General features: G+C 47.9%; 1 protein-coding gene across 2 annotated transcripts in view; it reads left to right on the forward strand.

The window, feature by feature from the left end:
- The window catches only part of RAB6A (RAB6A, member RAS oncogene family), a 44351-nt gene that overhangs the window by 552 nt on the left and 21017 nt on the right, over positions 1–22782 (forward strand). The gene's annotated exons all lie outside the window — the stretch shown is intronic.

A 22782-nucleotide genomic window follows, 5' to 3' on the forward strand; every position in this document is an offset into this window, starting at 1 on the left:
CACCCAGCCTCCCTCATGGGGTCTGGTGGGATCCCCCTCCTCACCCTTCCTGACACCCAGCCTCCCTCATGGGGTCTGGTGGGATCCCCCTCCTCACCCTTCCTGACACCCGCCCTCCCTCATGGGGTCCGGTGGGATCCCCTTCCTCACCCTTCCTGACACCCAGCCTCCCTCATGGGGTGTGATGGGACCCCCTCCTCACCCTTCCTGACACCCAGCCTCCCTCATGGGGTGTGATGGGACCCCCTCCTCCTTGTCGCCTACACCCATCCACCCTCGTGGGGTCTGATGGGATCCCGTTCCTCACCCTTATGGGGTGTGATGGGATCCCCCTCCTCATTCTCCCTGACACCCACCCACCCACCTTCATGGGGTTTGATGGGATCCCCCTCGTCACCCTTCCCGACACCCACCCAGCCTTTTGGGGTCTGACGGGATCCCCCTGTTCAGGACACCCATCCCCTGTCATGAGATCCCTGACACCCACCCACCCTGGTGGGGCTCCGTGGGGTTCAGCTCCGCTGTAACCCCCCCAGCCAGCAAAGCCCGTCTGCAGGAGCAGTTGCTGATTCATCGGGTCCCGCTCCTCTGGTTTTTGGGGGGCAGGAGTCTCAATCCGCAGCGTTTGCTGTGGAAATCCAGCGTTTTTCCATAATGGAGTTATGTCTTGGCAGAGCGACGCTCTGAATATTTAATTCAGTCAATGAGGTTTTCTTCCCTCTCTTTGGAACGAAAAAAAAAAAAAAAAAAAAAGCCCAACCTAAACAATGTCTCCTCCTTCCTCAGCGGAAGGCCTCAATACTGCATTCCAAATTTTTCCCTTGGAAGAGTTTTGTGAAAAAAAAAAGCAAAAAAATAGCTCCTTTATGAGATGCTTTGTGCAATTCTGGGTAGATACTGTGAGATCTATGACATAATGAATAGGTGCAAAATATTTTCTGTCTTGGGGTGGGGTATTTGCTCCCTCAGCCACCTTTGGTCTGTGTGGTAGGAGATGATGAAATACTGGTTGGTTTAATTTTTTGGCTAAATTAGTTGTATCTTGGTGTTTCCTCACTCAGACGGTGATAAGGCTGCGGTTGAAATTATTTACCTGTGTGTTGGCAATTTCCTTTAGTCTGTTCCTTGAATCATTCCCTTTTTATTTTGTGTTTTTGGGGTTGAAACAGCTCTTCTCATATCGGGATTTGGGGAGCACGAGTGCAACTTGATTATTTATTATTTTTTGGGTAAGTCACCTGATCTGCTTGGTAAGGTGTTATTTGGCCAGCCATTTTATGAGGATTTTGGATGAGGGTCATGTGTAGAAAATGCTGGTTTTTTTTTTTTTTTTTTTTTTTGGTATTTTTCCCAGGTATTTGATAACAGGAATCTGAAATATTTACAAAGGGCTGTGATGATTTCTGAGCTTCAGTATCACGAGGCTTTTCAAATCCATCCTTGGAAGGTTGTGGCACCCGGTGCAGACCTTAAACCTCAGCAGCTCTTCCTTCACACGTGGATTTCTTGTCTGCTCTAGCAGACATAATGTCAGATACCTGCTTCCTCTAGGAATTTTTTCTTTTCCCTCTCAGCTAATCGTGTGTTTTTATACTGGAAGGTTTTAAATAATTCCCAGTCACAGCACCAAGTGCAGGGAGGAGAGGAGGGATTCTGTGGGTACAGCCCAGCGCAATCCTCCTGGCCGAGCGCTGCCAGCCCTGCCTGTGCTGCCGGGGCTGGGGGCTGCCTGGGAGCTGCCTGGGGTGCAGGCAGGGCTGGCAGCTGCGGGGTGGGCTCCAGCCCTGCCCCTGCCTTTGTCTGGGCTGACTCGGTGCCAGCTCGCTCCGTGGCCGCGCATCCCGCGGGTGCTGCAGCGTGGGCATGCTCCAGCACGGCTCCCTGAGCCTGCCTCCCTGAGACACGGCCCTTCCTCCCGGAGTGGAGCTCTTCACATGTCTCTGTCATGATGTCATTCCCTGTCATTTTTTATTTTTTTATTCCTTTAACTGCCCGGAGGATGCGGAGCTGTCCTGGAGGAACAGACGCCCTCGTGATGTTTGGAGAAAGCTGCGGGGGAATCTGGTGTTGCAGGAAGGGAGCTGGGGTGGGCTGTGCTCACACCTTGCTGTTCTTTGTCTGGAGGGCTAAGGGGGATGCAGAAATAAAAGTTTTTTAGCATAGCAGCTTTGCTAACCCAGGAGATCTTTGTACGGCTGTTGCGCTGGATTGCACCATTTGCTTCCTGTTCAGATGAAAGGTTCTGTGCCCTGTTGGAAGGCCATAATTAGAGATATGCTCTGGCTGCTGGTGGCAGGCTGAGTGCTCTGCCTCCACTTACATGCAGGGCCTTCAGGATGACAAATGAAATGGTACAAAGGGCTGTGATGGCCATTAGCTGCCTCAGCATCCAGAGCTGTGCTGGCTGTACACGGCCTTGCCAATAGACGTGTGTCTCGTGGCTGAGGAAATCTGAGCTGCAGCTCCTTGCTGGGCAGCCTCTGCAGCCCTTCCATGGCAGATCTAGAAGCATCCCTGGGTGTTTTATTTCCGTGTGAGGGTGGGATTGCCCGTGGATGCGGTGTGAGGTTTGCTCTGCTCTCCTCAGCCATGTTGTGGGAGTTCGGTGCCGTATCCTCAGCGTTCGCACGGACTGCAGTGCCTCTGCCTCGTGCCCTTCAGCACCACTGCAGATGCTCTTTCCCCTGCTAAGATGCTGATTTTCCCTGCTCCTCAGTCCCCCAGATCTCCTCGTCCCTGGGGCTTGTGTCCCCCACGCCCCTCCCAGGCCCAGCTGGGGACGTGCTGCGTGTGCTGGGGGTGCATCACGAGCCTGCAGCATCATCCCTGCCCAGCCAGAAGAATCCTCTCCTCCCTTCCCATCCCTGTTTTTATTAACTTCCACAGGGACACGGCATTGGCTGGCTAGGAGAAGGCAACTTCACCAGTACTCTCCTTAATTGAATTACTTTTCTCAATGATTGAAGATTATACAGAGTTTAGCAGTTTTAAATATGCTAATCTTTGCTAAAAAGGCAGGGAGAGCTCTCAGTGCTGAGGGATTAGATAGAGCTATTGTGTGTGAGGAAGTATGTTTCTTACTGCCTTTGATCTGGTTTTATCAGGTGGTTTTCATCAGTCCTAATACCTCAAGTTTAAGGAATTCTGATTTCTGGGTCACGTCAGGGAGTGGACGCTTCACCTACATTGGGGTGGCTCGCAATAAATATGACACATATTCAAATATTAATAACCTCTTTGGTTCTGCTCTGCATAGGAACACCTCTACTTGTTAATAAATGGATTTTTTTTTGATTGAGTGGGCAGAAGTGAATGCTGGGGCACTGCAACAGAAATATTTGTTTGTCACGTGAGTTTCTGCTGCAGCTTTCATTGGCAAGCAGGTCTGAAGGGCACCAACGTGTGCAGAAAGCACAAGAACTCCCAGCTGTCTCTCTGTGCCAGCATTTCTGCAGAAGATCTTGAAGGAAATTAGAACCAGTTGCATTTGGGTTTTTTTTTAATCAGGAGCTGAGATTTTCAATATTGAAACCCAGTGATAAGAGCAGTGTAATAACTTTGGAGATATAACAGTTTGGAAAGCACTAATGAGCTGTTCTGTTGCATAACGCTGTTGGTACAGGCCCTGCTGAGCAGTGTGATGTGGCTCATTAGGTAACTGGGGAGCTGCAGGTGCTCTGTGTGTGACACGGGGCTGCTGTGGCACTGCTCACAGCAGGCACACGCTCCTCCCTGTGCTGCCTAAAACTCCCTTGTTTTGAGGGATTCTCAGTTTCAGGAGCTCCAGAGGGCTGTTACCTTGTTGCACTGGTGGTTTAAGGGCTTTTCCCCTCCCCTCCCGGTAATTTCCCAACCCTGTGGTTTTCCTGTGGCTGGGCCTTCAGATATTTGGGGTTCTCTTTGAACTGTCTGAATTTTCCATGAGTGTCTAAACTTGGGCTTCACGTCTGGAAGTGGAACATCAGCAGTGCATCCCGAGAAAGGGGGAGTCGGGCAGGAACACCAGGAGGGCTGCATGGATGAACAAGGAACTCCTGGACAAGCTCACACCCAGAATGGAAGCCTGGGAGGGTGGAAATGGGGGCAGGTTGCACAGAAATTGTCTGAGCAGCCAGAGATCAGGTTAGGAAACCCAAAGCCCTGATAGAACTAAACCTGGCCAGTCATCAGGGGCAGCAAGAAAAGCTTCTGTGGCAATAAAGGAAAAGTGTGGGGTCTCTCCAGAAGGGAACAGGAGACCTGGTTACCCCAGGAGAAGGCTGAGGCGCTCAGTGACTTCCTTGGCCTCAATTTTCACCTGTGTTCCTCAGGGCTCAGCTATGGGATCAGCCCTGTTGAACATCTGCACTGGTGACAGGTCCCTTCCCACCCAAACTGTTCTGGGATTCTTTCACAGTGCAGTGTGCTTGGTGTCTGATCCTTCAAGATCTTGAGCTCCACCATTTCTCTTCTTCTCCATCACTGAAAATTCCCTCCCTGCAGCAACGTGGGGAAGGAGCACAGAGAAAAAGACATCAGTGTTTTGTGGTGCCTGTTCTCACGGTGCCTTTTGATCCCTGGCTATTTGTGGAAGCCTCTGAAGGAGCTGTGTCTGTTCTTGAAAGGAGGAGTAGCTGTGCCTTGCTGAACTCTGCTGTGCTTTTCTCTCTCTGCATCTCAGAAATAATCTGTGAGCTGGAAGGAAAATGATCATCTTTTCCCTTGATGTGCCATAATGGATTTTCTATCTGCAGCTCTTGGGGTGCTGCTGGTACCTGGCACGGGACCCAGGCTCTGCAGAGCACATGCCTCAAAGCTTTTGCTGGAGCTGGAAGTGGGACTAATGGAGAAACAAAGGCAGGGAAGCTCATCTGAGCCCACCTTAGCAGATGATGTGGCATTTGGGAATTACCAGAGCCCACAGCCGTTTTTCTCAGCTTCAGTGATGGTTAAAAACCTGTCTTCTGCAATCAGTCTGTGAGGAAAGAGCTGCCTTTTAGTTACCTGCTAATTTAGTCCAGATGTTTAAAGGCATTTCATTGTGCTCATGCGTGCACAAGTACCTGTTGTGCACACTAATGCTTATAAAACCCCAAGCCAAACAAGCCAGCTAAACCCTTCAGTGCTTTGAAACGTGGCTCAGGAAAACCCACACATTGCTGCCTCAACATGAACACCATCAGACTTTTCAAGTCAGCCTCCAGAATTTACCTGTGAGGCCTGTAAGCACAGTAACCTTGTGATACACGGGTGTTTCTGAACAGGTGTGGAAATGCTGATCCATCTCTGCCAGTTTGGAGCAGGGAAAAGACCTCTGAGATCATGGGGTGATCAAGGACTTGATGATCTTGGAGGTCTTTTCCAACCTACATGCACTGCTTTGAAAATTAACAGATGTCATCAAAATGGTGATGGCTTTGACACGTTCATATAAATTATTTATGGAAGCAGTTTAAATGAAAAATGTGCGTCTTGGCAAACAAACAGCAGCAAAATGTGGACTTGCAGTGAAAGTCAAATTTTTCAGGTCTCTTTGCTTGATTTATTTACTGAGCTCACAGAAGTTGACGAGCTAAATGAATGCTTTGCTTTCCCCTCAGCATAAACCGAACTCTTCTGGCTCTTAATATTATGAAAGGCCCAGGGACAGTGAACAATTCCATCAATTATTTTATGTCAGACATTTTCCTCTTATGTTCAAAGCATGTTCTGGAATATTTGAGTGATATTAACCAGAAAAAAGACTTTTTTGTGTGTTTCAGTACAATTTAACTCTTACCCAAATGAAGCCTAGTGCATCACAAAAAAAGACAATCTGGGAAGCAAATATTGTGTGAAACTGAATGTAAATAAATTCGGGGTGAGCTCTGAGTTGTCAAGCCCCTTGCTTGCTTCTGGCTGCCTCCTGTTGGGTCTGGCAAAGAGGAGTTTTGGGAAGGAAATTCTTATTCAGCTGTCCAGCACAATGCTGCATTTCATTCATTTGACTTCTTAGAGTCAGGGTGTGACTTGCCTGGTTTTTATCCTGGTTTGCATTTCCATTCTGCTGGACCTCTACACCAGGATGGACATGTGCTGATGTCACCATGGCAGCTGCTGCTGTTGGAACAAGGAGCAGGGATTTTGGGGTACCCTTGGAGCACTATCCCTGCCTGTCCCCCATGGAGCAGGGATTTTGGGGTACCCTTGGAGCAGTGTCTGTGCCTGTCCCCCATGGAGCAGGGATTTTGGGGCTCACTTGGAGCAGTCTCTGTGCCTGTCCCCCATGGAGCAGGGATTTTGGGGCTCATTGGAGCAGTCTCTGTGCCTGTCCCCCATGGAGCAGGGATTTTGGGGTACCCTTGGAGCAGTGTCCGTGCCTGTCCCCCATGGAGCAGGGATTTTGGGGTACCCTTGGAGCAGTCTCTGTGCCTGTCCCCCATGGAGCAGGGATTTTGGGGCTCATTGGAGCAGTCTCTGTGCCTGTCCCCCATGGAGCAGGGATTTTGGGGTACCCTTGGAGCAGTGTCTGTGCCTGTCCCCCATGGAGCAGGGATTTTGGGGTACCCTTGGAGCAGTCTCTGTGCCTGTCCCCCATGGAGCAGGGATTTTGGGGCTCATTGGAGCAGTCTCTGTGCCTGTCCCCCATGGAGCAGGGATTTTGGGGTACCCTTGGAGCAGTGTCTGTGTCTGTCCCCCATGGAGCAGGGATTTTGGGGTACCCTTGGGAGGGTCTCTGTGCCTGTCCCCCATGGAGCAGGGATTTTGGGGCTCCCTTGGAGCAGTGTCCCTGCCTGTCCCCCATGGAGCAGGGATTTTGGGGTACCCTTGGAGCAGTGTCTGTGTCTGTCCCCCATGGAGCAGGGATTTTGGGGTACCCTTGGAGCAGTCTCTGTGCCTGTCCCCCATGGAGCAGGGATTTTGGGGTACCCTTGGAGCAGTGTCTGTGTCTGTCCCCCATGGAGCAGGGATTTTGGGGTACCCTTGGGAGGGTCTCTGTGCCTGTCCCCCATGGAGCAGGGATTTTGGGGTACCCTTGGAGCACTGTCCCTGCCTGTCCCCCATGGAGCAGGGATTTTGGGGTACCCTTGGAGCAGTGTCTGTGCCTGTCCCCCATGGAGCAGGGATTTTCGGGCTCCCTTGGAGCAGTCTCTGTGCCTGTCCCCCATGGAGCAGGGATTTTGGGGCTCCCTTGGAGCAGTCTCTGTGCCTGTCCCCCATGGAGCAGGGATTTTGGGGCTCCCTTGGAGCACTGTCCCTGCCTGTCCCCCATGGAGCAGGGATTTTGGGGCTCACTTGGAGCAGTCTCTGTGCCTGTCCCCCATGGAGCAGGGATTTTGGGGCTCACTTGGAGCAGTCTCTGTGCCTGTCCCCCATGCAGCAGGGATTTTGGGGTACCCTTGGAGCAGTCTCTGTGCCTGTCCCCCATGGAGCAGGGATTTTGGGGCTCCCTTGGAGCAGTGTCTGTGTCTGTCCCCCATGGAGCAGGGATTTTGGGGTACCCTTGGAGCAGTCTCTGTGCCTGTCCCCCATGCAGCAGGGATTTTGGGGTACCCTTGGAGCAGTGTCTGTGCCTGTCCCCCATGGAGCAGGGATTTGGGGGCTCACTTGGGAGAGTCTCTGTGCCTGTCCCCCATGGAGCAGGGATTTTGGGGCTCACTTGGAGCAGTGTCCGTGCCTGTCCCCCAGGGAGCAGGGATTTTGGGGTACCCTTGGAGCAGTGTCTGTGCCTCTCCCCCATGGAGCAGGGATTTTGGGGTACCCTTGGAGCAGTGTCTGTGCCTGTCCCCCATGGAGCAGGGATTTTGGGGTACCCTTGGAGCAGTGTCTGTGCCTGTCCCCCATGGAGCAGGGATTTTGGGGTACCCTTGGAGCAGTCTCTGTGTCTGTCCCCCATGGAGCAGGGATTTTGGGGTACCTTGGAGCAGTCTCTGTGCCTGTCCCCCATGGAGCAGGGATTTTGGGGTACCCTTGGAGCACTGTCCGTGCCTGTCCCCCATGGAGCAGGGATTTTGGGGCTCCCTTGGAGCAGTCTCTGTGCCTGTCCCCCATGGAGCAGGGATTTTGGGGTACCCTTGGAGCAGTCTCTGTGCCTGTCCCCCATGCAGCAGGGATTTTGGGGCTCACTTGGAGCAGTCCCTGTGCCTGTCCCCCATGGAGCAGGGATTTTGGGGCTCACTTGGGAGGGTCTCTGTGCCTGTCCCCCTTGCAGCAGGGATTTTGGGGTACCCTTGGGAGAGTCTCCATGCCCTGAGCAGCTGTCAGTATCCCCTGGAGATGGCAGCCAGCTATTCTGAGATTCTCAGGCTCGTGGTGTTCTCTCATCCAGACATGTGTAGGTGTTACCAACACACAGAATTAAGGCTTTGCCTTAACTCTGAAGCATATTTGCCCAGAATTGAAAGAGTTATGGAGCAATATTGATGAGCAGTATTTTGTCTTCAGGCAGAAGCAGGAAGGGGCAGCTAAACCTGCTAATGAGAAAATGTCTTAACTTTGAGTTGGTCTTTTCTCTGTCTTGAATTGTGACCCTTTAAACCTCTGTACTATTAACATTTGCACCATACAGAGGAGTGCCATTTATCCTGCTAAGTGACTTTCCTTTAATGGTTTGCTTCTTCAGGAGCAATCAGCAATTGCTGCAGAAAAAACTGACCCACTCCAGCATTTCTGTAATTAATGCAGGGGCCAGTTTATTCCATTCCACTAAATGCTTCCTGCTGTGCTTCCTGCCCATGCCCCTGTCTAGGTTTGAGTTACAGCAAGTTCATTTTCATCATGTTCTTGATATCTGCAACACAAAGAGAAGGGGGATTAAAACTGGACAGGAGAGGGGCCCATGGAGGGTGCAGCATCCCTGGCAAAGCTCCAAGCAGTGCCTGATGCAGGATTGGTGAGATCCCTGTCAGTGTGGGCTTTAGGTAGCTGCTGCTGGAGTTGGGAAAAGAGAGTTCCTGTTAACAGCTTGGGACTCTATAGTAGGAGTCCCAGTAAAATATCTGTATTGTGTTTGAATATCTGTATTGTATTTGAATATCTGTATTGTGTTTGAATATCTGTGCTGTATTTGAATATCTGTATTGTGTTTGAATATCTGTATAATATCTGTGTCTAGGCCTTGCCCTGATGAGCCCCGGTTGCTCTTGATGGGCTGCAGCTGTGATGTCCTTCACTGGGCTGCAGCTGTGGCCAGTGAAGGTAACTGGGATAAAAGGGGCTGGGCTGGGCCAGGCAGGGACAGCCTGGGAGGGGCATTCACTGAGAAGCAGCAACAGGCAGAGGAAGAAGGAGTCTGTGCTGTGGGGAACTGCCCCCAAGAAATATCACTGACAAGGGATGGGACTCTAGAAATATGATTGTGACAGTATGGGATGCTAGAAATATGAAATACAACAAGGTAACAACTGGGCTCCAGTGCTGCAGAGGCTCTGGAGCCCCACAGGAGTGGGCAGGCAGCATTGGGTTAATGGGAGTGCAGCAGTGTTTCTCTGTAGCTTCCTTTTTTTAATGGAGATGTTGCCTTTTCTGGAAGTTGAAAATACTCATTCCTGTCCTCCTCTGCTGGTACAGCATTGGCTGTGAGAAGCCCTGGTGTCAGTGACTGGAGGGTTTTTTTGAATGGCCTGATGGAAGGAAGGCTTGGTAGAGAAATCTGAACTGGCTGGGTGATGGAGTCATGCAGTGGGTGTCTGAGTGGTGGAGGAGATGGAGAAGGAAGTTCTGGCTCCTTTCTGACTTTCCTCACAACAGTAGGCAAGTATTCCTGCAAGAGACTTGCTCCCTTCTTTGTCTTGTCTCTAGCACCTCATTATGTTTTTCCCCTTCCCCTTACTTGATTCTGGAGCAGCTTTTGGGTGTTTTGTCCTTGGCTCACTCAAAATGGCTGCCAAGTCACTTGTGTCCCCATCAAACCCAGGATGGCTGTCCTCAAGCTGAGCTGGTACCACTGACTGGGGTAAAGCCAGAGGTGAATCCTTCAGCAGCAGCTGGACACAGCTGGAAGAGGGGCTGGTGGCTGAAGACAGCTGGAGTGTCATCACAAGGAAATCCCAACCTTTTTTGTTTGTTTCCTTTTTTTCCCTGACCTTGGAATGCTTTACCAAGAGGTTTTCACAGGGTTGTGTATTCCAGTCTCTCACTGCTGGGCTTACTCACCACTTCTTGTAATTTCTTCTCAGCTTTTCCAGCTGCCCCTTAATATTAAATATTTATGTATTCAAATCATAATTATGTTCCTACTCTTTCTGTTCTTCCAGCTTCCCATTTGTCTGCCCTAGCTGAATTATCTTTGCTCTTTTTTTCACTGGGCAGTCATCAGTTTTCTCCACCACTGTACAATCATGACCATAATTCTCTTCCACTTTTTTTGTTTTTATTTCTGGTTGCTCTTAAACCACAATGTGACTTGAAGAAGAGGATGGTGTTTATTTTTTTTCCCCCTGACACTGCATAAACAGTAGGCAGATCAAACACTTGTGTCCCATAAAATTGACCTCTTTATTTGGATGCTGTTGTGCAACAGCAGACTTGAAAAGAGCTTTTCCCAGTGAAGAAAGCTTTTCCAATCTTGATGTTAAAATATTTCCCCCTCTCTGGTGAAATGCAAAGGGTCCATAGGTTGCCTCTGTTTCTAGGCTTGGTGGACTCTGTACTGCCACAGTGAGTAATTCACAGTTACAAATAAATTCCTTGGGTTTAGGAATTCTACGTTTTTGCTTAAAAATGCAAGAGAGATTTAGGAAACTCAAAAGGAGCCTTGTGTGAATGACTACACTTTGCCTCCAGTAAATCCTGCCATCTAGAGAAAAATGTCCCTGGGGGATTGTGTGGCTGATAGTTTAAATTTGGTTGTTTGGTCTGTGCAAGCCTTGCATGGCAGAGGCAGAGATGTGAGATCTGGGTTTGCCTGCCTGCTTCCAGATCCCAGGAAGAGCAAAGGCTTTTTTAGCTTTGCCTCTTGCAAGCTGGAGGGGGGCAAGAAGTGTCCTACATGAGATGTTTTTAAGAGCAGCTCTGTGCTTTTCCCTGGATTTGGTGCTTCTCAGCTGCTTGCCTAAGGACTTGAGTTTAGAGCTAACCCTTAAAAGCTGGTTTTGGGTAGCCTGAAGACCCCAAAGTATTTTCTGTGCACCTTTATACAAGGAATTGCTCAAGTCAGAAACAATTCTTAGAGAATCAATATTACAATTAAATAGGAACTCAACTATTATGTGTCCTTAATATGAAGGAATTGTTCTTCTGGAAAATACTGCTGGAGGAGAGTATTTATTTCAAGATACTGTATCCCAGGTGGAGTGTAGATAATTCTTGTCTGAAGGATCTTCTGCTCCAAACCCAGTTTCTCATATAAACACTTCCTTTTTTTCTGTAGTTGAATCCTACAATTCCTTCTGGAATATCCATTCATCTAGAAGAGATCAGAATAAAACACAAGCAGAACTTGTTCCCTTTACTACTTGCGACCAAATTTCTGCCTTTTGAAGACTAGCTATTTTTAATTTTAGATGGATATAGTACTTGAATATCTGTAAGTAAAAGAAAAGGGGGAAATATTGTGCTTGAATATCTGTGTCTAGGCCTTGCCCTGATGAGCCCCGGTTGTCCTTGATGGGCTGCAGCTGTGATGTCCTTCACTGGGCTGCAGCTGTGGCCAGTGAAGGTAACTGGGATAAAAGGGGCTGGGCTGGGCCAGGCAGGGACAGCCTGCAAGGAGCCCTGACCAACAAGCCGAGGAAGAAGAAGGAGTCTGTGCTGTGAAGAACTGCCCCCAAGAAATATCCCTGGGAAGGTACGGGACTTTGGAAATATGATAACAACAGATGAATATCAGACATTGGGTTTGCAGAGCCTTCAGGCTCTGGGGCTCTTCCCAAGGCATTTGTGAAGCACAGCTGGGAAGGAACAAGTTCAGTGTCAGCTCCATATGGAGAGGTCTCAGTTTGGAGTAAGTTAGAGGAAGAGGGGAAGATTTTGGAGGAAGAGTTTCCCATTGGAGAGTTGGGAGTTGATGTAATGGTTTAACATCCTTGAACTTGGAGTTGTTAACTTGCAGTGCAGGCAGCAGGAGCATGGAATGCCTGCTGGCCTCCCTCCTGCCCCAGTTCCCAGGAGAGGAGCTGGGGCAGCTCAGGATCAGGAGGTGTGAAGGAGAAAGGGACAGTGTGGTGTCAGGATATCCTTCCCTGAACCCTTAATGCCAGGGATTGTAGGATTGTGCTGCTGGCCCCATACAGGTGTCTGAGCAGCCCAGAGCCCACAGCTCACTCCTTCAGCTGTGCTGCTCTCAGTTCTACACCCTTTGGGTTTCTGTTGCTAAAACCAAATTGTGGTTGGGGTGTTTTTGGTCCCAAAGCCCGGGGTTCTGTGCTGCCCTGCCCACTCTGTGGTGTCCCTGAGCTGTGTTTGACCCCAGCTGTTTTCCCTCTGCCTGCCAGGGCAGTTCCATCACATGCACAGACCCGTGTGTGTCCCTGGTTATTGTCACAGCAGTCCCCAGGTGTTCTCCACAGCCATCCCTGTCAGCTCACATCAGCAGATGCCTGCAGGAGAGCTGTGCTTACTGAGGCTGCTCCAGGCACTCCTTTCCTTGCCAGCTGCCTCTTCATAAGCCAGCTGCATTCACCTTAGATCAGGACTATTTTAGCATCTTGTCCAAAGTCGCTGCTGAAGAAACCCTTGCCTGTGTGTCTGCCTGAGGAATGAGTTTGAGGAGCTCCTGTGGAAGCTGTTCTGCACCTCCTGTGTGGAAAGAGCAGAGAGCAGCTCCTAATCCTTGGGTGGTTGGTTGTGGGAATCAGGTGGAATCACTCAGGAGATTGCTGTATGCAGCTCTCATCCCCTTCTGTTCTTTTCCTTCTTCTTTTCTCCTTCCCCCAGCAGGAAAATTGTCACACAGCGTGAGAGCAGAAATTTCTTTGTGGCAGTGTAGGGAGTCAGCAGAGGAAGCATTTGCTTGTTTTGCCACTGGGATAATGGTGCTGGGGAAACATTAGGCAAAATTTAACTGAGTTAAAGGATGGAGGGAAGGGAAGGGGATGGTAATCCCTTGCATTTTAATAGGTCTCCTGAAACTTCTCTAATTCCTCGCTGGAAATGGCTGACTTAGCAGTGCTTGTGGTGCTTTCAAGGGCAAAAGATCTTTGGGGAGGGAGCTGGAGCTTGTTCCAAGGGCTCCATTTGGCCAGGGAAGCAGTGCCTGGATTTCCTCAGCTGGATGCTGGCACCTGCTGGTGTAGCCTGCATGGGGATGATGCTCAGAGCAGGGAATGCTTCCCTTCAGAAATGCATCCTCAGGTGGCTGCTCCCTGCTGCCTCAGGAATAGAACTCTGAGGAATCAGGAGTGTTTCCATATTGGATGAAGCATTAGCCTATCATTTGCAGTTTATTTAACAGAAGTTACTTTTGGGAAGTGTTCTGTTTGAGGATTTTTATGCAGATTTCTGTCTAAACTGCCTGTGAATATTGTTTGTTATGGGAACAAATTCTGTGTTAAAGGTATCTAAACCAGAATTTCGTAATTGTTTTCACTGTCTGCTGCTGCTTTCAAAAATGGCTTGGTAGCATTTAGTCTCTGACTTAAATTGAGGACTTAAAGTGGCTGTAAATTTGGAAATCAGTTCAAGGGACCCATCCTGCTTCAGGTGATGGAAGAGCTCTTGGCTCCTTCCCCTTTTGCCCATGTGATTTGTGCTTTCCAGAGCCACTCCCCACCCCTCCAAGGTAATGTCTGTCCAGAGTGCCTTAATTACTTTTGTTGCTTCTCCATATGTAGCATTTTATTTCGTTCAGGCCTTTTACGAGCAGATAATTAGGTATTTAAAAATAAAATACGGGGATGTAAAAATTGGATCTTACAAATGTTTAATTACAGAAAGTCTCCTGGTGGGTTTTTGCTCAGTCCTGCACTGGTTTTTAATGGAAAGTTGGAATGATAGAACCTGGATGCAGCTTCAAAAAGTGATTTCATCCCCATGGGCTTTAACTGCCATCATATATCAAGAGTATTGAGCAGTCTTTGCATGACAGTAATAAACTTGATAGGTGAAATTTTTGTGTGAGAAGTGAATGGAATAGAACAGAATTTTTGGATGTGTCTCTAAAATAATTTAATTTGTCTCATTGCGCTCCAAGCAAAACTTGAATGACCTGGGATAAAGTTGAGTTGTTCTGAAATTTCAACCCAAACACTGCAATCCAGCATCCATGCCTTGTCCAGAAATTGAGTTGCTGAGCTGGTGCTGAGTTTATCTGGAGTGGTGCTGTTGGGATTATTGGAGCAATAATGAGCAGGCTGTTTTGGGAAGAAGGAAACGTCACCTGCCAGGGTGTCACTAGCCAGGATCTGTCACTGTTCCTCCTTCCTTTCCCCAGTCATCCCCCAAGTCCTCTGCCTCACAAATATGCTATTAAATGTGCTTCTTTTCTCACAGAAATGTACTTAGAAATATCATCTGACTAAATGCTGGGGATAGGATCCAGTCCAGGTTTGTAATTTGTCTTCCCAGGGTGAAACCCATGTTTACAACCAGAGTGAGGAGTCCAAAAGAGGTGACTTAGCAAGAACTGCTGCTGTTCATCATCTTTGGAAAAATAATTTCTGAGGTGCAGGAGTAGCTTCCCAGTGACATCTCCTGCATGGAATGTCCTCCTCTTTGCAGTTTGTGCTGCACTTGCCAGCTGAGCTGTTGGTCAGGTCCCCCTGGAATCCCTCCACTCACTGTGCCTTGCTCCTGAACAATTCTGGGTAGGCTGTGGTCACATGGACTTGTGGGCTACTCAATCTTCCATCTTCCTCAGCTCCACAGTCATCCTCACCTGGTCAGAAGATCCCTGGCATGTGCTTTACAATATTTCCAAGTGCTGCCTTGTGTTACCAAGCTGAGGGTCCTGAGGCTTTTTGTGAGCAGCAAAGATAAAATCCTTTGGAGACTATTTGAAGCCTCATTGGAAGCTATTTTAAAAACCTTAGCTATGTAAGATAAGAAGGAAAGCCGAGTCCTCAGGCTGTGGTGAAAAAAAAAATCCTTGTGAGTCTGTAAATTTTGAAGTTTTTGTGCATTCCTGGCAAATGAGAGACTGCAGAGAAGTCTTTGAAATGTAAAGGTGGCCTGTGAGTACCCTTTAGTTAATGAGCCAAGTGATATCCATGAGAACATGAGTGTATCCCCCACAATTCCTGTTCTCTGCTTGGTGTCAAACTCGTCCCCATGGAAGTGAGAGGCATCCTAGTGTGGATTTCCCTCCCAGCCACTGTAGTGTAAATTTTATCCATCCACTCCAAGGGGCCAAGATTTGTGCCCTGATGCTGTGACATAGCATGGGACACAGCTGGAGATGTCTCTTGCCTTTTCCATGCTTTTGTCACACTTGTCCTGCACCCCTTAGGAGTGAGAATTGTTGGGACCTTTCCTTTAGGTGCTTTGTCTCATCCTCTACAGCTTGGGCAAAATTCTGGTGTCTCCCTGTTCTTTTGTTTTCCTTATCAGCACCGCTTCTCCAAATCTTGATCTTGTGGTTGCTTTATCTTGGGCTGTTCTCTCTAATTTGAATGAAGCCACGTTTACCACACAGTGCAGCAATTGGCACTGTGGGATTCCATTCCTGCTTTTCCTTGTGGTTCCAGGTGTTCATGTTTCATTTCCCCCATGGCAGCATTTGGCTTTCAGCTCTTCCAGGATTCCAAGGCTCCTCCTCCCAGCCAAAACTCTTGCTTTACCTGGCCATTGGAAGTTGAAGATGGTTTCTGGTTTCCACACCAGTTTAACCTAAACTAAATGTAGAAAACCCACCAAGCATTTCAGAAATGGGCAGGACTTGACTTCAGCCATATTTAATCAGAATATTTGCCCCTTCTGTGTGAAACGATGGGAGGCTCAGCACTCAGAACTTGAGAGATGGCAGCTGTTCCTGCAGCAGCAAACTGGGAGTCTGGCTCCTCCCTGGCATTGTGTCGCTTATCCTGGGGGAGGAGAGCTGGGATTGCCTGGAGCTCTTCCACTTATGCCACTCCTTTTGGCTGGGTTGCTTTCAGAAACCTTTCAGACTGTGAAAATAGCACTGGTTATGTTACAGGCCTGGCTTGGAGTTCCTCTGCAGCAAAGCAAACAAGAGGTTTCATCTCTAGAACATAAGGTGTAGGTTTTAAAATGAATTTTTGTAGCTGTGCTTAGGAGGTAGCGTTTCCATATTTTACTCTACTGACAGAGTAATTGAATTGTTATATTTAATACAGCTATTCCAACCCTGTTCAGGGTTGACTCTTGTTTATCCTTTTCTACAGTGGGATGGTAAAAAACACCCCCACTTTTATATGAAAACTTTTCATTGTTTAAAAGAACTCCAGGGTGTGATTTTGAGTCAGAACCAGAGGCTGACCCCTTTTTACTGTTTCATTTCTTTGTGGCTGTGACTGAGCAAACAGAACAAGATTTGTTTGCATTGTGCTCTTTCATTTATTTCCCATTTTGGGAGGAAGAGTCAAGCTAATTACTGACAAAACCCACAAGAATTAATGAAGCTATTTATCACTGGGTATTTTTGTCCCTGTCACAAGGCTTGGTGCAGATCCCAAAGGAAATCTTGCCTGTGCATTAATAATCAGGGATATTGTTCTACTTTTATCAACTCTGCCAGTGCTGATTAGGATTTGCTTAGCGGGAAGGAGTTCTCAGTTTGTCATTAAACTTGTAATGAGTCTCCACACATTTTTATTGATCTGTGTGATCCTTTCACATCCCAAAATGCAAAGAGGAACCTTTCCCAGTTTTATGTGTCCAGGCTGTGCCTTCTGCCTTGGGACAGTGATGATCAGTCTTAACTTGTGCCTCAGTTTATTTCTGAGAAATACAGATACCAGCTAAAACTGACTGGCATCTCCCTCAAGGAAAAAGTGTACTGCTAAATAAAATAGGATTCTAAATTGCCTACACACAGCTAACAGGCTGGTGTTGCCTCAGAAAAAGATGGATAATACAAAATACTCTCTTCTGCCTCTTCCTTTTCCCTTTAGCTACTGCTGAGCTTTAAACACAAGTGACAATTCTTTGCCTCTCTGGCTGGTTTTAAAATGCCTGAGGACTGCATAAAATGCATCCATATGGCACTGAATGCTTGGATCAGGGGCAGGGCAGGCTTTTTTCTGCTTGTCCTTCAATGGGGAGCTGCCAGCTGTAAAACCCTCCTGGGTTTTTACATGGTGGGAATGGCTGTGTAACAGGAAGGATCCTGCTCACATCTCTTGCAGTGGCAGAGGTGCTCTTGGGGTTCCCTTGAGGAAGGGAAGTTCCACCTGAGCTGGTTGGAATGAAGATGCCACCAGGGAGCTTGGACAGGATGACCTTTAAAGGTCTTTTCCAACCCATCCCATTCTGTGGGAACTCTTTGGCCAAATCTTTAAAGCAAACTGCAGCAGTGTACAGCAGGAATTATGCGTGTATGCTGCAGGATTAGGAATAAAATGAAAGTGTTCTCATTTAAGGGAAAAGAGAGCTGGTTTTTAGTAACTTTAACTAGCTCTGCAGTTATTAGTTACAGAGAGATGTTCAGCTAGATTTAATCCCAAGTGTTTGTCTCTATCCAGATGTATATCTAATCTAAAGCAAGGCTGAGGGCTTCAAATGTGAGACATAAACCAGCCTTGAACTGGTAGATTCTGAAAAGCATCTCTTGGGAAGAAAGAAAATAAATAAATCCTTGATTTCTGCCTTGGATTGAATTTGACTGAAAAGTTGGGGAGTGGGGTTACAGGTCCTGCTGGGCACTGCTGTCAGCAACACCCTGGGAAAAAAACACTTTCTAGGGCAGAGAAGTGCATCAGCCTCCATTTCCTTCTGTCTGTGATGAATTGTTGTGGACAAGAACCCAGTGAGTGTGCTCTGAGGTGCCCAAAGAGAAGAATGAATGAGAATTAATGAGCTTTTCAGGCTAACACATATTTTCATAGGCATCTTTTTTATAAGGCAGTTACTGAAGTGTTAATCATTTGATTACTGGTTGTTGTAGATCAGGGAGTAATTGGTCCCTTTTTGTACATGATGGAAATGCCTGACAGGCAGGGGCAGGCATGAAAACTCTTGTTTCCATGGATTATTGCCCAGAGAGATTGACTGGAACTGAAACCCCTTTGCTCTGATGGCAACTGGGTGGCAACAAAATTCTGTGTCATATTTCCTTCTCAGCAGCAAGGGCAGGTCTTTAAACACGATCCCAAATGTGTGTGACACTTCATTTTTGGCATGGCTTGAAATGAGTATTATGAATTTCTTGTAGAGGTCATTGCAAATGAGCCTTTGGTGGTGGCCAGGGACAAGGGCTGGGTCAGTGTCCCTGTGCTGGGTGACAAACAGGGCTGGGTCTGTGTGTCCCTGTGCTGGGTGACAAACAGGGCTGGGTGTCAGTGTCCCTGTCCTGGGTGACAAACAGGGCTGGGTGTCAGTGTCCCTGTCCTGGGTGACAAACAGGGCTGGGTCTGTGTGTCCCTGTCCTGGGTGACAAACAGGGCTGGGTCTGTGTGTCCCTGTCCTGGGTGACAAACAGGGCTGGGTGTCAGTGTCCCTGTGCTGGGTGACAAACAGGGCTGGGTCTGTGTGTCCCTGTGCTGGGTGACAAACAGGGCTGGGTCTCACTGTCCCTCTCCTGGGTCACAGACAGCGCTGGGTCTCAGTGTCCCTGTCCTGGGTCTCACTGTCCCTCTCCTGGGTGACAAACAGCTCTGCTGCTGTTTGAGGACGTTGCCCTGAGCCTTGAGGAGCTGCCCTTCCCTGTTTTCCTGGGGCTGTAATGAAAACAGCAGATGATTTTGCTGAGAGTTACTCCAAAAGCTAAGTTCTACCCTCTGCCTGGGAATGAGAAATAAGAGAAATGCAGGATGAGGCAGCTTTTTTCACACGCCCAGAGTTTCAAATGGCAATGCTCCTGTGCAAAGGACCTGGCTCCTTCCTTTGTATCCAGTCCTGCAGCACGTGGGGCCGAGCTGCAGGTGATCCCAGCCGTGCCCAGAGCAGCTCTGTGTGTTCATCTGCCGGGTAGGTGCCATTCCTTGTTATTCCCTGTTACATCCAGCCCGTTCACTCCCCTGCGTGCTTCCCTTCCCGCTGCTCTGCACCAGACACTCATGAATATTCATCAGCGCCTCCCACCATCCATTTAGGCTCCTCTCCCTGGCTCGGGGTCTGTTCCAGTTTGCTAAGTGCAGCTTTTTTTACCCGTGCTGGGGAAGGCTGATGTCACACATCCTCCTTTAGGAACTTGCTGGGATGTTGAGCCTTTAAAAGGTTGAGCTCAGAAATTCTCCCCTCACAAAGAGCAGACTGAAGTTCAAGGCACCTGATTGTCACAGGGTGAAAGGAAAATGGAAGTTTCCTCAGCAACAGCAAAATTCTGGCTGTGGGTTTTTGGTTTTTTTTTTTTACTTCATTAAATGAGTAAAACCCATCTCTCCACCTTCAGCTGTGATAAAGCTGTCTCATCTTGCCTTGAAAAGTCCAGTCCAGATAGAATCTTTGTAAGGACCAGGGGAATTGAATTTACAATGAGCAAATAATCAACTTTTTGTTCAGGATCTCTCAATACTTAAAAATACTCAGGGCTATGTACAGAGGGCAGAGGAAAGAGGCCACTTTATTATGTATTATATTTATGAAATACTATATAATATTATCTATTATAACTAGTGCTATTCCACTGGTTCATTGAGCACATGTTGGATCTCATTAAATCCATCCCCATTTTGTGTGGAGCACTGGGACAGGGCTATTAGTGATCATCTGGAAAGGGGTTAAAATCTAGGTTTTAAAAAACCAATTTAATTTTAAGAGGCTCAGCACTCTCCCATGAATCACAGAATCCTGGAATGGTTTGGGTTGATAGAGACCTTAAAGATGATCCAGTGCCATGTCGGGGACACCTTCCAGTATCCCAGGTTGCTCCAAGCCCTGTCCAGCCTGGCCTTGGACACTTCCAGGGCATCCAAATGCTTCAGGATTACCTGGAGCTTCTAGAAGCCTCCCTTGTTCTCTGGTTGGTTTCTATAGAGCTTTTAATTGTGATTGTTTCTTCTGTAAATAGTCTTTGAATAACTGTGGTGATGGCTGACAGGAGTCACTTCTTATGGCTCTGTCAAGTGCTGGCTAAGAGATAGAAATGGAAAACAGGGCAAGGCCAAGTGCAGCTTTCCCTGGAGCTCAGCAGGGCTGAACAGGCTGCCCTGGGAATGGAACTGGGTGTGGGAATGCTCCACTGCCAGTCCCTGTGTTTCTGTGTGTGTTCTCCTCTGCTCTGTGGGTACAGGCCAGCCATGCTCAAATTGAGAGCTCCAGGCTGCCAGCAATGCCTGAAGCCAAAGTTATTGATCCAGGACTGTATCAAACAGTTTTCAATGGTGCTTTTAATTAAAAGGCAAAATAAAGGCCTTGTTGTGGTGGTGACCTGAAAAGAGATGGACTGGCAGGGATTCATTGGTCTGAAAAGGCCAGCTGCAGTTGTTTGACATTGTTATTGATTGTGTCTGCCTTTCTAGAGTTCCTTTCCGAGGTAGGATGCCATAAAACCTCCAGAAGTAAAGTGCCAAAACCCCTTTGGAGGTGGCTGCTCTGCTGCTGCCTGTCCTCCTTTCCCCTGCAGGCACGGACAAGCTGCTGCCAGCAGCATCCTTGGGGCTGTTTGTCATTGCAGGAGGCTCAGAGCAGGTTCTGCAGCCTGTGTGTAAGTTCTTGACTTATTTTGGGGCTGAGGTTTGCCATGTGGGTGTTGTTTGTAGCCCTGTGAGAGCTGCTGGATCCCCATTGCTGGAGGGATTTAAAGCCCTGGGGATGCAGCACTTGGGGCCATGGGTTAGTGATGTTCTTGGCAGTGCTGGAGGAATGGTTGGCCTCCATAATCTTGGAGGGCTTTCCCAACCAAAATGGTTCTGTGATTTATTTCCTTGCACTTTGGAAGTGTCCTTGTGGGTACTACAAAACATGTCCTGAGCTGCCAAAGAAACACCTGAACACCAATATTTGGCACCAGCACGTTGTGTGCAGGCTCCTCACTGCTTCTGTGGGAGGCAATGCAGCTGCAGATGTCCTTTGGCAGACAATAAATATTGCTGCTGGTAAAAGAGAAGGGCTGGAGCTGCTGGAGTTTGAGGGGCTTTGTGCTCAGGGGTGCTCCCTGTCCCTGCTTTCATTTCCCTTCCTCATCTCCCTGTTTGATCTGTGCCACCAGCTCCAGGCCATTGTTTGTTCCTCTTGCAGTGAGTACCAAACCCAGAATCAGCCAGAATCAAGGTGAGTTGTTCTCTGGGAGGAATGAAATGAAATATATTTAAGGTAGAAAGTGATGGAGCATCTCTCAAATTCAAAAAGCAATATACAGCAAACCTAAGTTGTCCCTGTTTTTCTGGGTCTTGTTTCCCTGTAACTCTCTGGATATTCTACATTAATTTCCTGAACAGAATTTTAAATAATGAAGCACATCTCCACAGTATAATTTATAACCTAGATCTTTACTAGGCTGGGAATAAATTATTTTAAAAGGAGCTGTTTGAACCATTTTCTTTATACTACTTAGAGGGGTCCATGCATGGATTTAAAGAAGGTTTGTATTTTGCAGGCTTTCTGCTAATTTTAGTTTTTCTTGATCTTTCAAAAAAATATTGAGGCCTTAAATCTGTAAGGAATTGGCTCAGGTGGTCCTTTGGTCTGATCTCATCTCCCATCAGGAAAGAAATGGCAGAATAAAATAGGTTTGACAATAGAGCAGGAGTGAAATCAATAGGGAAAAAAATCAGGGTAAAAAAACCTTTAATTAGAGCGAGGAGATGAGACCTCCCCACCTGTGGCTGTTGCCTCTGCTCCCTGGGACCAGGCTGGGTTCCACCCTCCAGGTTCCTCATGGCGCTGAGACACATTTCACCTGCCTGAGAATCCCTTGGGTGAGTGCAGTCTGCTGGCTCTGCCAGTGCCTTGGGGAGTGAATGAGTTTGGTGTCTTGCTTTCAGGGAACCAGGTGAAATTTCCATGGCTTGACAGCAAACAGCAGGGGAGGATGGGGGGTGTTTTTAAATTTTTTTAAAGAAGCTGCTTTAATCCCTTTAATACAGCATTTCTGTTTGCAGTGCTGGGAATGACGTACCTAAAAATATTTTTACTGGCTCACACAGATCAGTAAAAGTCAACTCTGTGCATCTTCCTTTTGGGGCTGCCTTTTAAACACAAATCTAAAAATGGTTTTGAGGCATTCATAATTCAGTATATTGTTTTTAGCAATGCTTTTCCTTTTGGTGCCTTGGGTGTTTTTTTTTTCCACAGCAAAATAATTCCAGTGAAGATTTTGAGGTGAGCTTAGGTATGAAAGTTGTAGTGTCACTGGGGTTTATCCTTCAATTAGATCTGAAAGGAGTCATGCAAAGGGCAAGTGACATTTGGGGATTACACAGTGAGGAGAAGGCTTTGCTCTTCTTCCTCCCTTTAGCTCTGGCTTTCAGCAGGTTGGATCTCTTGGCCAAGGCTGCTCCTGAGAGCTGGGAGAGGCCAGGGACAGCTTTCCACTTGAACAGTCTGGACGTGTTGATTACTTTTAAGGTTATTTTGCTTTCAAGGTAATTCTTGGGGTTTTTTCCTGATTGCTGATGCTTTGAAAGTTCTAAACAACCACTAGGGTGAAGTCAGTGATTTAAGTGTGGCTTCTCCAGAAGAATCCTTGGCGAGGTTGTGAGTATGATGTGCCTAAAATGAGGGGGGGATGTCAGTCTGCTCCTTGTGCATCACCCAGTCCAAGTGGCACAGTCCCAATTACTTTTCCTTGCAGGTCACTCCTGGCTGGTGCCTGAGCCCTTTGCAGGT

This window comes from Melospiza georgiana, chromosome 2, assembly GCF_028018845.1.
Source record: "Melospiza georgiana isolate bMelGeo1 chromosome 2, bMelGeo1.pri, whole genome shotgun sequence".
In the NCBI taxonomy this organism is placed as follows: domain Eukaryota; kingdom Metazoa; phylum Chordata; class Aves; order Passeriformes; family Passerellidae; genus Melospiza; species Melospiza georgiana.